Source organism: Triticum aestivum, chromosome 5D (genome assembly GCF_018294505.1).
Source record: "Triticum aestivum cultivar Chinese Spring chromosome 5D, IWGSC CS RefSeq v2.1, whole genome shotgun sequence".
Classification (NCBI taxonomy): domain Eukaryota; kingdom Viridiplantae; phylum Streptophyta; class Magnoliopsida; order Poales; family Poaceae; genus Triticum; species Triticum aestivum.
Genome location: NC_057808.1, coordinates 96,938,675 through 96,952,600, shown reverse-complemented (window position 1 = coordinate 96,952,600; position 13,926 = coordinate 96,938,675).

Sequence of the window (13,926 nt, the reverse complement as noted above, 5' to 3'; positions counted from 1 at the left end):
CTAAAGGTCTGAACCCTTTTGCATGGGTGCCCTGGGGGTTTTATATAGGCCTACCCCTAGGGGTACAAAGGTAATCTGGCCGGGTGTAGGACCCGGCTGTCAGTGTCTCTGGTCGCCGGCTTCTCCGCTGGTTGGTGGGGCCCGCCGCCTGGTGGGTCCCACCGACTGTCTCGTACTTGGCCGACAAGCCGCGCCCACCGCTCGTGGGTCTTGCCGGCTGCTCGGCACCGTAGCTGTGCTACTAATGATGCATGCTTTGTCGGGGAAGGCGTGGCTACAGTACCGCCGCCTGGCGGGTGATCGCTGTAGCCATCCCCCATCTCTTCTGATTAATGGCGCACGGACTTTGAGGATGGGGGAGGGCCGCCTGGTAGGAGTGGGCCTCCCCTCATGCCGACTGGTCCACGCTTGCTGCCTTCTGGCTTCTCACTGACACGTAAGTCTCACCGCCTGTGGGCCGTACCGACAACCCGTACTCGAGGCATGGCCTTCTCTGCCATAGGTGACGTCATGGGTGGAGTGGAAACAGTGTCGTGCCGGAAGGGAGATCTTCGTGCGGTATGGGGCACTGTGGCCACGCTTGGCCCTGGATTTGGGGGTGGCAGGGCATGCCGTAGCCACGCCCTGTCTCATCGTATTTATGTGGGCGCAGACTCTGAGGACGCTTGGGGCGCCTGCCAGGAGCCGGCCTCTCTGTAGGCCGCCTGCTAGGAGCCGGCCCACCTCGTGGCCGCCTGCTGAGCCTTGCCGTCTTCTGGCAGCCGGCCGCTTGGACTGTAATCTTGGTCTTTGGTTTTTGAGGGGCGCAACCGGCCCCGATGTCTTGAAGCGCCATGGGGGGGGGCGATGAGGCTACCCGTGGCCAATTACTCCGACAATCATCACCAACAACTCTCCCATCTTGGGGAGGGCAATCTCCATCAACATCTTCACTAGCACCATCTCATCTCAAACCCTAGTTCATCTCTTGTATTCAATCTTGTTACCGGAACTATAGATTGGTGCTAGGGGGTGACTAGTAGTGTTGATTACATCTTGTAGTTGATTACTATATGGTTTATTTGGTGGAAGATTATATGTTCAGATCCATTATGCTATTGAATATCCCTCTGATCTTGAGCATGTTTATTATTTGTGAGTAGTTACTTTTGTTCTTGAGGTCACGGGAGAAATCATGTTGCAAGTAATCATGTGAACTTGATATGTGTTCGATATTTTGATAGTATGTATGTTGTGATTCCCTTAGTGGTGTCATGTGAACGTCGACTACATGACACTTCACCATATTTGGGGCTAAGGGAATTCATTATGGAGTAGTAAATAGATTGTGGGTTGCGAGAGTAACAGAAGCTTAAACCCCAGTTTATGAACTATTCCGTAAGGGACCAATTGGACCCAAAAGTTTAATGCTATGGTTAGAATTTATTCTTAATATTTTTCTCGTAGTTGCGGATGCTTGCGGGGGGGGGGGGGGGGTTAATCATAAGTAGGAGGTTTTTTCAAGTAAGAACAACACCTAAGCACCGGTCCACCCACATATCAAATTATCAAAGTAGCGAACACAAATCGAACCAACATGATGAAAGTGACTAGATGAAATTCCCGTGTACCCTCAAGAACGCTTTGCTTATCATAAGAGACCATTTTGGCCTGTCCTTTGCCTTAAAAGGATTGGGCTACCTTGCTGCATACTTATTGTTACTATCATTACTTGCTCGTTACAAATTATCTTGCTATGAAACTACTCGCTACTTACAATTTCAGCACTTGCAGACAATACCTTACTGAAATCTACTTGTCATTTCCTTCTGCTCCTCGTTGGGTTCGACACTCTTACTTATCGAAAAGAGCTACAATTGACCCCCTATACTTGTGGGTCATCAACACTATTTTCTGGCGCCGCTGCCGGCCGGGAGTGAAGCGCCTTTGGTAAGTGGAATTTGGTAAGGAAACATTTATATAGTGTGCTGAAATTTATTGTCACTTGTTACTATGGAAAACAATCCTTTGAGGGGTTTGTTCGGGGTATCTTCACCTCGTACGGAACCACAATTAGCTACCCCTCAACCTACTGCACCTACTGAAAATATTGAATATGAAATTCCTTCGGGTATGATAGAACAAATGCTAGCTAATCCTTATGCAGAAGATGGAACTGAACATCCTGATTTGCACTTGATATATGTGGAACAAATTTGTGGATTGTTTAAGCTTGCAAGTTTACCCAGGGATGAAGTTATGTAAAAGGTTTTCCCTTTATCTTTGAATGGAAAAGCATTGGCATGGTATAGTCTATGCGATGATATTGTATCATGGAATTGGAGTTCCACCAAAAATTTATCCTATGCATCTAGTTCATCGTGATCGGAATTATATATATAATTTTTGGCCTCGTGAAGGAGAAAGTATCGCTCTAGCTTGGGGGATGCTTAAGTCAATGTTATATTCATGCCCCAATCATGAGCTCTCAAGAGAAATTATTATCCAGAATTTTCATGCTCGACTTTCTCGTAATGATCAAACCATGCTTGATACTTCTTGTGCTGGTTCTTTTATGAAGAAGACTATTGAATTCCGGTGGGATCTTTTGGAAAGAATTATACGCAACTCTGAAGATTGGGAACTCGACGAAGGTAAAGAGTCAGGTATTATCTTAAGTATGATTGTGTTAAATCTTTTATGGATACCGATGCTTTTCAAAAGTTTAGCACTAAATATGGACTTGACTCTGAGATAGTAGCCTCCTTTTGTGAATCATTTGCTACTCATGTTGAACTCCCTAAAGAGAGTTGTCGTGGAATTGTCACGGCAGATGTCCTCGTGAAAGGACTTAGTCGTGGAGCCATCGCAACTAGGAAGCTTAAAGGGGTTAAAACGGGACAAAGGACACGCAGGTTTATACTGGTTCGGCCCCTTGCGGTGAAGGTAAAAGCCTAATCCAGTTGAGGTGGAGTTACTAGGGTTTCGATGACCAGGGAGCGAATCCGCTATGCCTGGCTCTTGATTTGATGTTTCTTGCCATAAAACGCCGCCGGGTCGTCCCTTTATATACAGAGGTCGACGCCCAGCGGCTCATAGAGTCCTGGCCGGCTCATAACAGTGTCCGGCTCGGTGACCAGTTAATCTTGCCTTACAATACAAGTCATACCCTTATGGCGGTTTATCATTACAGGCCTTAAGTCGCCTTTGGGCCTTGGGCCCTTAACTGAACCGCCATCTTCAAGCTTGATACTGGGCTTCATATGATGAATCGCCATAGCGTAACCCGGCCCCTCCTGGGCGGGTTACACTAGTAGTTATATTCTCAACATTAGGCCCCAGATTGATTTGAACCGGTTCATGTCAATCTTCAATACCTTAAGAAAAAGTCTTTTGCCTTCTATCTGTGCAAAAGTTATAACCCGCCATGACGTCATCTTCTGGATTCATGATAACCCGCCATGACGTCATCTGCCATTAAATTCATATTTTATTCAAACATATCCCAACAGATCCTTATCTTAATGACCATCCCAAGAATCGAGGCATCTGAGTAGCTGGACAACCATGTTTTGGCCTCCTCATTTCCCGCGCCTACTCTGTCAGTCTTCTCCTTATAAATAGGCATGACTATAGGTCTTTCTTCACTCTCCCCCTTTCTGTCGCCTTCTTCCTCTCGCGACTCCGCTGCTGCTCGAGCTCCGCCGCCGCCGCCGCAGAGCACCTCGTCTTCCTCGACCTTGGCCGCTGCATCAACCTGAATCGATCAGAGAACGGCGGCGATCCTCCACAGTAGATCTGCAGCTGTAAGTCCTTGCCGTCCCGCACCCCAGATCCGCATTTAGGGTTTGCGAGTTCCTCTGTGTTTTTCGCTGTTCATCACAGATTTCTCCGTGGTTTCTTCATTGCATCTTCTTTCGATCTAAAAGGAATACTAAACTCATGCGGTAGTTGTTTTGCATCCATTCAGACGCTAGTAGATCCATTTTTCCAGTTCAGAGGCCTCATTAGAACTCACGAGCTCATTTGCACTAGATTTTTAGGTCTAGAATATTTTCTTTTCTGAATAGCCATTTGATCCAAATTAATTGCCGCGTCCTGTGAAACCTGTTTTTTGTACACTTAGCCGATGCCTGTATCTTGATAGATCCACCTAGCCATGGCGGCTCACACCACCGGCTCTAATTTGAGATGCTCAATAGATAACTTCAACCACGCCCGACAGCTTAGATAACCTCAACTGCTCATGGCGGCTTAAACAATTTGACATAATTAACCATACACCATTAGGCCCCTTCGTAAGCCGCCATCTTGAATATGAATTGAAGTATTTCTCTCCAGCTTAAATTTGAACCGGAAATTTTTATTTTGTCATAGGCTTCCATCTCCATAATGCCGCCCAAGGCTCCCAAAGCACCCGTTACATGCAACTGGGTTAAATCCATCGTCACAGATAACACCTTTAATGATTTTGTGAAGACTGGTTATCTGCCAAAGAAGGAAGTCATGTCCTATCGTGCTCCTGATCCGACAGAAGAAAAACCTTAACCCAAGGAAGGGGAAGTTATCGTCTTTACTGATCACATGAACCGGGGCTTTTCTCCACCCGGCTCAAAGTTTTTCAGAGACGTCTTGCACTTTTTTGACCTCCGACCTCAAGACATCGGGCCCAATTCCGTGTCAAATATTTGCAATTTTCAAGTGTTCTGTGAGGTGTACCTCAGAGAAGAACCCAACTTGCTACTCTTTAGAGAGTTATTTTATTTGAATCGCCAGAATGAACGTGCCAATGGGCCTAGCTTGGAACTTGGTGGAATCTCAATCCAGCGACGGAGGGACTGTCTCTTTTCGTATGCCGAACTGCCGAGTCACCCTAAAGATTGGAACCAGACGTGGTTCTATTGTCAAGATACTTCTCCGGCTAATGAGAACCCTCTGCCCGGCTTTCGTGCCCTGCGCCTCGAGTCCACTCACCCCTTGCCAGATAAACTGTCTCCTGCTGAACATCAAACACTTTCCCCCACCATGAGTAAGGTCAAGGCTCTTCTGGGGAATGGCTTCAACGGCATTGGTCTGGTCCAGGTTTGGCTTGCCTGGCGGGTTATTCCTTTGAGCCGCTGCCCCGACTTGATGTGCGATTACAGAGGCCGAAAGAATGATCCTCTGCGGCACAACCCTGATGACTTACCTGAGGACGTCATTGATGATATGACCAAGTCTCTTCTGAATGAGAGCCTGTCAGATTGTGGCAAAGTGGGTTTAAGTCCTTTTTGCAAAGCTAACCCGGCTCCAGCGGTAAGCCATTGACTTGAGCATTTTTACCTTCAACTTTGACAATTTCGTCTTTACTCAAAAACCTTTGTTGTAATTCATAGGCTGATGATGAATTTTGGAAGGTCAAGTATGACCATGAAGCTGCAAAGAAAGCCAGAAAAACCAAGAAAGCCGCCAGGAAAGCCGTTGCCCGGAAGAAGGGGAATAAGCCTAGCGTCTCAGATATGCTTCATTTGGAAGATACCTCTGAGTCAGAGGTAGCTCTTGACTCTTTAGGTTACTTTTTTAACCACCTTATTGACACTGATTATCATCAGGAGGACACAGGAGCAAGTCATGCAGTGGATGAAGAGGTAACTATTATTTCCTCCGACTCCGAGCCTTTGCCAAGACGAAAAATCCGAAGAATAACCCGGAAAGTAAGATTTTCACATCCTTTAGCTTATCAAGATCCTCAATTTCTTTTGAAGCAACAGATGCATGAGAACCGGAGGCAAACCCGGACTAGCAAGGATGCTGAACTTTCCTCCGGCTTACCAAATGCACCAAAGAAGCGCCGGAACAAGGTTACTTCCGATTTACACCCTATTTATCCTTTGGCGGGTCTCATTCGTGAACCACTCAATTCTTCTAACTCAAACTACCAGGAAACTTCACCTTCCTCCGGCGAGTCAATGCAGTCCAACTTGCCGACTTTTAAAACCACTCTAGGGTAATGATAATCTGCTTATCTTGTGTTTATCTTAACTCTTGTTTTTGCACTAACCTTTTGATTTTTACACAGCGTACAAGTAAAGCCCAGCAAAAGGGCGAAGAAGAACAAGCCGGCCGAAGAGCCGATCTCAAATGAACCGGAGCTCAGAACAGCTGCTCCTGACACCTCTTCTCATGAGCCGCCACCTGAACCAGCGCACGACATTCCAACGCCTACTGCTGACCCGCCTGTCGAGCAAGCCATTGATGGTTCTGAGAACCCAGAGATCCCTAGCCCGGCCAAGACAGATGACCCGGATGTCGAAATCATCAAGACCGGCTTTGTTGAGCCGGGGAGACCTACTGTGCTGGCCAAATGTTCTGCCAAGGAAGAGCTTTTTGAACGCCACAGAACCCAGCTGGATGTCACTGATTATACTCACATGAGTATTGGAGAAATCTTCTCTGGCTGTATGGGCCAAGTACACAACAACCGTGACATGGAAATTAACATGGTGAAGCAGATGCACCAAAAATCTGAGGTATAACTCTTGTTCCTGTACTTTTATCTATCTTTACTATACTAGCCCCCAAGTCTATTGCTTATGATGAAATATGCTGTAGACTTAAGACCAGCTTAGCAATATATGTAAGAAATCCGGCTTATCCTGTAGCCCCCAAGGGTCGGCTTAAACAGTATGTTTAAACCAGTCCTTATCATGTTTAAATCAAAAAGTGCTTGTAACAGCAATATGCATTAGCCCCCAAGTGCCAAGTATCTTTGCTTGCAAAGTGCTTGGGACTTATTTTTATGAACCGCTACTGTAAGCAGATTTCTTCAACACACATTAGCCCCCAAGTGCCAAGTGTCATTTCTTGCAATGAGGCTTGGGACTTTAATGTGTCATTATGATAATCCTGACTTCGACCCGGCATTTGTGCAGGCCACCATTAGTCAATTTGAATCGGAAATATCTGACTTGAAGAATCGTCTGGAAGCACAGGAGATTGAAACCCAAAAAGCCAACTCCAAGTTTGAATTCAGTGTATTTGAACAAGAGAAACTGAAAAAAAGGCTTTGAATCCGAGAAGAAAGCCTGGGCGGATGAAAAGATCGCCTTGACCAATCGGGCTGAGAAGGCAGAGGCGGCTCTTGCAGAAACAACCGCCAAATTATCCAGTTTAAAACGCCATGTATCTCAGATGGTCTCAGCAATCTTTGGTAAGTTATCCTGCAGTTGTTGAATCTTGTCTAATAATCATATCAATTGCTGATCAACTCACTTGACATGGTAATGCAGGCCCCAGGAGTTCAAATCTTAACCAAAGCATGCTGGTAAAGCTGAAGGCGGTTTATACGCTGGTAGAACAACTTTACACCGGGTCTCAGCGTGCCTTAGCTGCAGTGGCTTTGTCAAATGAAATCCCCACCCTCTTGGCGGATGTACTGAAACGGCTTGCCGTGCTACCTCAGCGGTTCAAAGAACTAAGGCGATCTTCTGCGAGAGCCGGAGCCATAACTGCATTAAGCCGGCCCAACGCGTGGCTACTGGAGCTAGACCCGGCCGACATCGCCATCGGGTATCCCAGCCTAAAAGAGGATGGCACCCCATTTGGACAGGAGGACTTCACCACTTGTGTTAAGGAAATACGCCCTGTGGCCACCCTGATTGCTAATGACACAGATCTTACCAAGTATCATCCGGGTTATGATGCTGAAAACCAGAGGATTCCAACGCCACATGATGAAGTGATCAGCCCGATCCCTCCAATTCGTAAGCATACCTTCGCCCCTGAAGTTGACCCGGCCGGATTAATTGATGATGAAGCTGAATTTGAAGCTTTGAGTGGCATTGACTGGTCATCATCAACCTTCCAGGACAGGGAACAAGATGGAGGAGCGGAAAGCGATGATCCAGAAGCTTCAGGCCAACAACGCAATTGATCCATCAGGCGGCTCATATTTACGCTTTGCTAAAAAAACAATGTTTCATCATTTGGACTCGGGGAGTCATGTAATAGGGTAGAAAAAACACTTGGTTTTGTCGTGCCATCGCGCACGTGTCTGGCGCTCAACACTGTTTAAGCCGCCATCTTATATTCCTCCATATTGTGCTGATCATCTGTTTTCCTTATGTTTAAAAGGGCTTTTTAACTATCCTACATAGAGAAACAAATCACAAGTCCCTTGGCGGCTTACCACATGGCGGGTCATATATCTTAAATATAACCTGGAATATGAACAAAAATCATAGATAAGCCGGCTATCAATTATATCTGTGAAATATAACCATAACATCATACCTGTGATCCTTTGATTTACGCTGCCGGTTTATGTGACCCGAACAGTAAGGGTGACAACCCGATCTTTAAAAGCCAAAAACTTCCAAATGTATGATGATTGTCACATGCCGGCGACTTATTGATCAAGGCCCAAATCAGGTTGAATAGAATCCACTCATTAGGTGCTTCCAAATATAATCAAAGAGTCTCAAGACAAAGTTGGAAAATTGTGATTGCAAAGAACTTTATAATAAAACAAACAAAATTCAGAGGCTTCTGATTCGAATACGATCAGAAAACCGTTCCAAAGGGGTTAAGCTAAGATTCGAATACGATCATATAGCCCCCAGTCGCTTTGGCGTTGCCGATCAAGAGGGGACAGCTATGTTCTCTTTGGTTCGAATACGACCTATGTTTGAACAGGAAGCCCCCAAATGACCTTGAGAGTTGTTTAATGACGCTGATTCGAATACGATCCACGTCAGACCCAAAAGGGGTTGAGCTATGATTCGGATACGATCAAGAAGCCCCCTAGTAGGTTTGGCAGTGTGCCAATCAAAAGGGTATCGACAGCTATGTTCTCTTTGGTTCGAATACGACCTATGTTTGAACAGGAAGCCCCCTAGTGATCATGATATTTAACGGCTAGATTCGATTACGATCATGAGCCGGACCAAAAGGAGAGCCAGATTCAAATATGATCAACTCCCTGTTGGTCGTTTTAAAAATATAATAGTGAAGACATATAAACTTTTGAGGATGAAAAGGACAGAGGTCCTGCTTTATTTCTTATCATAATAGATACATCGTCAAAATATGTACATCATGAGAGCCGGCGGCTCAAGTATAGTAAGGCCGAAGATGAGCGATATTCCATGGCCGGCGGGTCTCTTCTTCCGACTTACGTGAGTCTTTGTGCTCTCGAACATCAATGAGATAATATGACCCGTTGTGTAAGTTCTTACTGACCACGAAAGGCCCTTCCCAAGGCGGTGATAACTTGTGCGCATCAGACTGATCCTGGATGAGCCGGAGCACTAAGTCACCTTCTTGAAAGGTTCTGGACCTAACCCGGCGGCTGTGATAACGACGCAAGTCCTGTTGGTAAATCGCTGAGCGGGCTGCTGCTAAGTCACGCTGCTCATCCAACAGGTCAGGTGCATCCTCATGGGCTTGTTCGTTATTAGCTTCAACATAAGCCGCCACACGGGGCGAGTCATGACGGATGCCACTTGGCAGAACCGCCTCTGCTCCATAAACCATGAAGAAAGGCGTATAACCCGTAGATCTTTTAGGTGTAGTATTGATGCTCCATATCACAGAAGGCAACTCCTCCACCCAAAAACCCGGCATCCGCTGTAAAGGGATCATAAGCCGGGGCTTAATACGCTTCAAGATCTCCTAATTAGCTCTTTCAGCTTGACCATTGGATTGAGGATGAGCTACTGATGAAACATAGAGCCGAATATGCTCACGTTGACAGAACACTTCCGTGGCACCTTTGGACAGATTAGTACCATTGTCAGTTATGATGCTGTGTGGAAAACCAAAACGAAAGATCACCTTTTTCATGAATTGAACCGCCGTGGCTACATCACAGTTACTGACCGGCTCTGCCGCAACCCACTTTGTGAATTTATCAACCGCCACCAGGAGGTGTGTCTTTTTATCCTTGGACCGTTTGAAAGGCCCAACCATGTCAAGCCCCCAGACTGCAAACGGCCAAGTGATTGGAATCATCCTCAATTCTTGAGCCGGCACATGAGCTCGTCGTGAGAATTTTGGCAACCATCACATTTACTGACCAGATCCTCCGCATCAGCATGAGCCGTCAGCCAATAAAAACCATGACGGAAAGCTTTGGCCACAAGAGATTTTGAGCCGGCATGATGACCACAATCACCTTCATGGATCTCACGAAGGATTTCTTGACCTTCGGCAGGTGACACACAACGTTGAAATGCCCTAGTAACACTGCGATGATGCAACTCACCATGAACAATTGTCACTGACTTAGACCGCCGGACGATTTGTCTAGCCAAGGTCTCGTCCTCAGGCAACTCGCCCCGGGTCATGTAAGCCAAATATGGCACTGTCCAATCTGGGATGACATGAAGAGCCGCCACCAATTGCGCTTCAGGGTCTGGAACAGCTAACTCTTCCTCTGTGGGTAACTTAACAGAAGGGTTATGCAGAATATCCAAGAAGGTGTTAAGTGGCACCGGCTTACGCTGAGATCCCAGCCGGCTTAAAGCATCAGCCGCCTCATTCTTTCTTCAATCAATGTGCTCCACTTGATAACCTTTGAAGTGTCCAGCGATAGCATCAACTTCATGGCGATAAGCCGCCATAAGAGGATCCTTAGAATCCCACTTGCCTGACACCTGTTGAGCCAGTAAATCTGAGTCGCCAAAGCACCTTACCTGGCTTAAGTTCATCTCCTTAGCCATCCGAAGACCATGGAACAAGGCCTCATATTCTGCTGCATTGTTAGTATAGGGAAACATCAACCGGAGCACATAACAAAATTTGTCACCTCGAGGGGAAGCTAAAACAACTCCAGCCCCCGAGCCCTCCAATTGCCTAGACCCATCAAAGTGAATAGTCCAGTATGTGTTGTCCGGCTTTTCTTCAAGCGTCTGCAGTTCTGTCCAATCGTTGATGAAATCCACCAATGCCCGAGACTTAATAGCAGTACGTGGCATATACTTTAAGCCATGAGGCCCAAGCTCAATGGCCCACTTGGCGACTCGTCCTGTGGCCTCTCTATTCTGAATGATGTCTCCCAAAGGAGCAGAACTTACCACAATGATGGGGTGACCCTGGAAGTATTGCTTAAGCTTCCAGCTCGCCATGAACACCCCATAAATGAGCTTCTGACAATGCGGATATCTTTGCTTAGACTCAATAAGCACCTCACTGATGTAGTAAACCGGACATTGAACCGGGTGCTCCTTGCCGGCCTCCTTGCGCTCCACCACAATTGCAACACTGACAACACGTGAGTTAGCAGCCACATACAACAATAAGGGCTCCTTATCAATGGGAGCCGCAAGGACCGGTGGCTCAGATAACTGTCTCTTTAAATCTTCAAAGGCAGCATTAGCGGCATCACTCCAGACAAAGTTGTTTGTTTTCTTCATCATCTGATACAGCGGTATGGCCTTCTCACCTAACCGGCTTATGAACCGGCTTAAAGCAGCGATACAACCCGCCAGTCGCTGAACATCATTGACGCACGCCGGCTTAGCCAAAGAGGTGATTGCCTTGATCTTCTCCGGGTTAGCCTCAATGCCTCTGTTAGAGACCAGAAAACCCAACAGCTTGCCTGCTGGCACGCCAAACACACATTTGGCCGGGTTAAGCATCATTTTGTAGACCCGGAGATTATCAAAGGTTTCCGTCAGATCATCTATCAAGGTCTCCTTCTCTCTGGATTTCACCACAATATCATCCACATACGCATGAACATTGCGCCCAATCTGATCGTGGAGACAGTTCTGCACACATCGCTGATAAGTCGCCTGGGCACTCTTGAGCCCAAATGGCATAGATACATAATAGAAGGCTCCAAACAGAGTGACGAAGGCCGTCTTCTCCTGGTCCTTCACTGCCATTTTGATCTGATGATAACCAGAGTAAGCATCCAAGAAGCTCAAACCCTCACAACCCGCCGTAGCATCAATAATTTGATCAATACGGGGAAGAGCAAAAGGATCAGCCGGACAAGCCTTATTTAAGTCCGTGTAATCCACACACATCCGCCAGGTGCCGTTCTTTTTAAGTACAAGCACCGGGTTAGCCAACCACTCTGGGTGAAAAACTTCAACAATAAACCCGGCCGCCAAGAGCCAGGCCACCTCTTCACCGATAGCTTTACGTCTCTCCTCGTTAAACCATCAAAGAAACTGCCTGACCGGCTTAAACTTTAGATCAATATTAAGAGTGTGCTCAGCTAGTTCTCTTGGTACACCCGGCATGTCAGAAGGTTTCTGTCGTGGAATTGCCACGGCAGATGTCCTCGAGCTAGGACTTAGTCGCGGAGCCATCGCAGCTAGGAAGCTTGAAGGGGTTAAGCGGGACAAGGAACACGAGGGTCTATACTGGTTCGGCCCCTTACGGTGAAGGTAAAAGCCTACGTCCAGTTGAGGTGGTATTGATTAGGGTTTCGATGACCAGGGAGCTAAACTGCTGTTCCTGGCTCTCGATGAGATCTTACTTGTCCCTAAACCGCTGCCGGGTCGTCCCTTTATATAGGGAGGCTGACGCCCAGCAGCTCTCAGAGTCCCGGCGGGCTCATAAGAGTGTCCGGCTCGGACTCTCAACTATTCTTGCCTTACACTACAAGTTCTACCATAATAATGATTGTAACTACGGGCCTTAAGCCATATCTGGGTCTTAAGCCCATCTTTGGCCCACCGTCTTCAAGCTTGGCGCCGGGCTTCTGGCAATGACCATATGAGTAACCCGGCCTCTCCTGGCGGGTGACTCTAAGGTCTATATCCTCAACATTAGGCCCCAGATTGATTTGAGCCGGCTCATGTCAATCTTCAATTCTTTCATCAGAAGAAATCTCCGGCTTACCATTTGTGTGAAGGCCATAACCCGGCGTGACGTCATTCCCTGGACTCCGGGTAACCCGCCGTGACGTCATCTTCCATTAAGCCCGTTTTTTACTCCACCAGATCCGCAACGGATATTATCTTTACTGCCATCCCGAAGATCGAGGCGTTTTCATGGGGAGATAACCATGCCGTGGTCTCCTCGATTCTCGCGCCCACTTATGAGCTCGACCTTATAAATAGGCCGGCCCGACGGGCCTTTCTCACTCTCCTTCCTCTGTCGTCTCCTTCCTCTCACTGTTCCCGTGCTTCTCGAGCTCCGCCGCCGTCGCCGCCGCGGGTCTTCTTGTCGTCACCAGCTCAGGCCGCTGCATCACCCTGATTTGACCAGAGAAACGCGACGACCTCCGCGACTCTCCAGCACCGGTAAGTCCTTGCTACTCCATAGGGCAGATCCGTACTAGGGCTCCGTAGTTCTTCCCTTGTTCTTTGTAGTTCATCGCGGCCTTCAGTAGATTTGATTTTTACTGCCTCTTTTTGATCTTAGTACAGTATAGAACTAGTGCGGCGGCTGTTTAGTACTCATTCCAAATGTAAGTAGGTCTCTTTTCACTGCATAAAGGCCTCGTTCGAGCTCAAGAACTCCCCTGCGTCTGTTTTTAGGTCTAGAAACCTTTCTTTTGCCCGACCATTTTGATCCAAAATATTTACCGCAATGTGTGAAATCTGTTTTCACCACACTTAGTAAAAAAATTGCACTCATGGAGTCATGGCGGGTTACATTTCTGGTTTAAAGAAACCACGCATTGTAGAATCTTCCGACTCAAAGGAGACCATGCGCCATAGAATTTTTCCGGCTCATCTGTGATAAGGCCGTAGATAATCGAGTTACTCTCAATACCTTAGGCGGCTTAAATAACCTGATGCACTTAGATATATGTCATTAGTCCCCTCCGTAAGCCGCTGCTTAACACTGAATTATAACTTTCCTCCGGCTTATACTTAAACCGGACGTTTCCTTTTACCATAGGCTGCCGACTTTCACCATGCCTCCCAAAGCTCCTAAAGCCTCTATCACTTGCAATTGGATGAGGTCCAATATCACCAATGAAACCTTAGCGGATTTTGTCAAGTC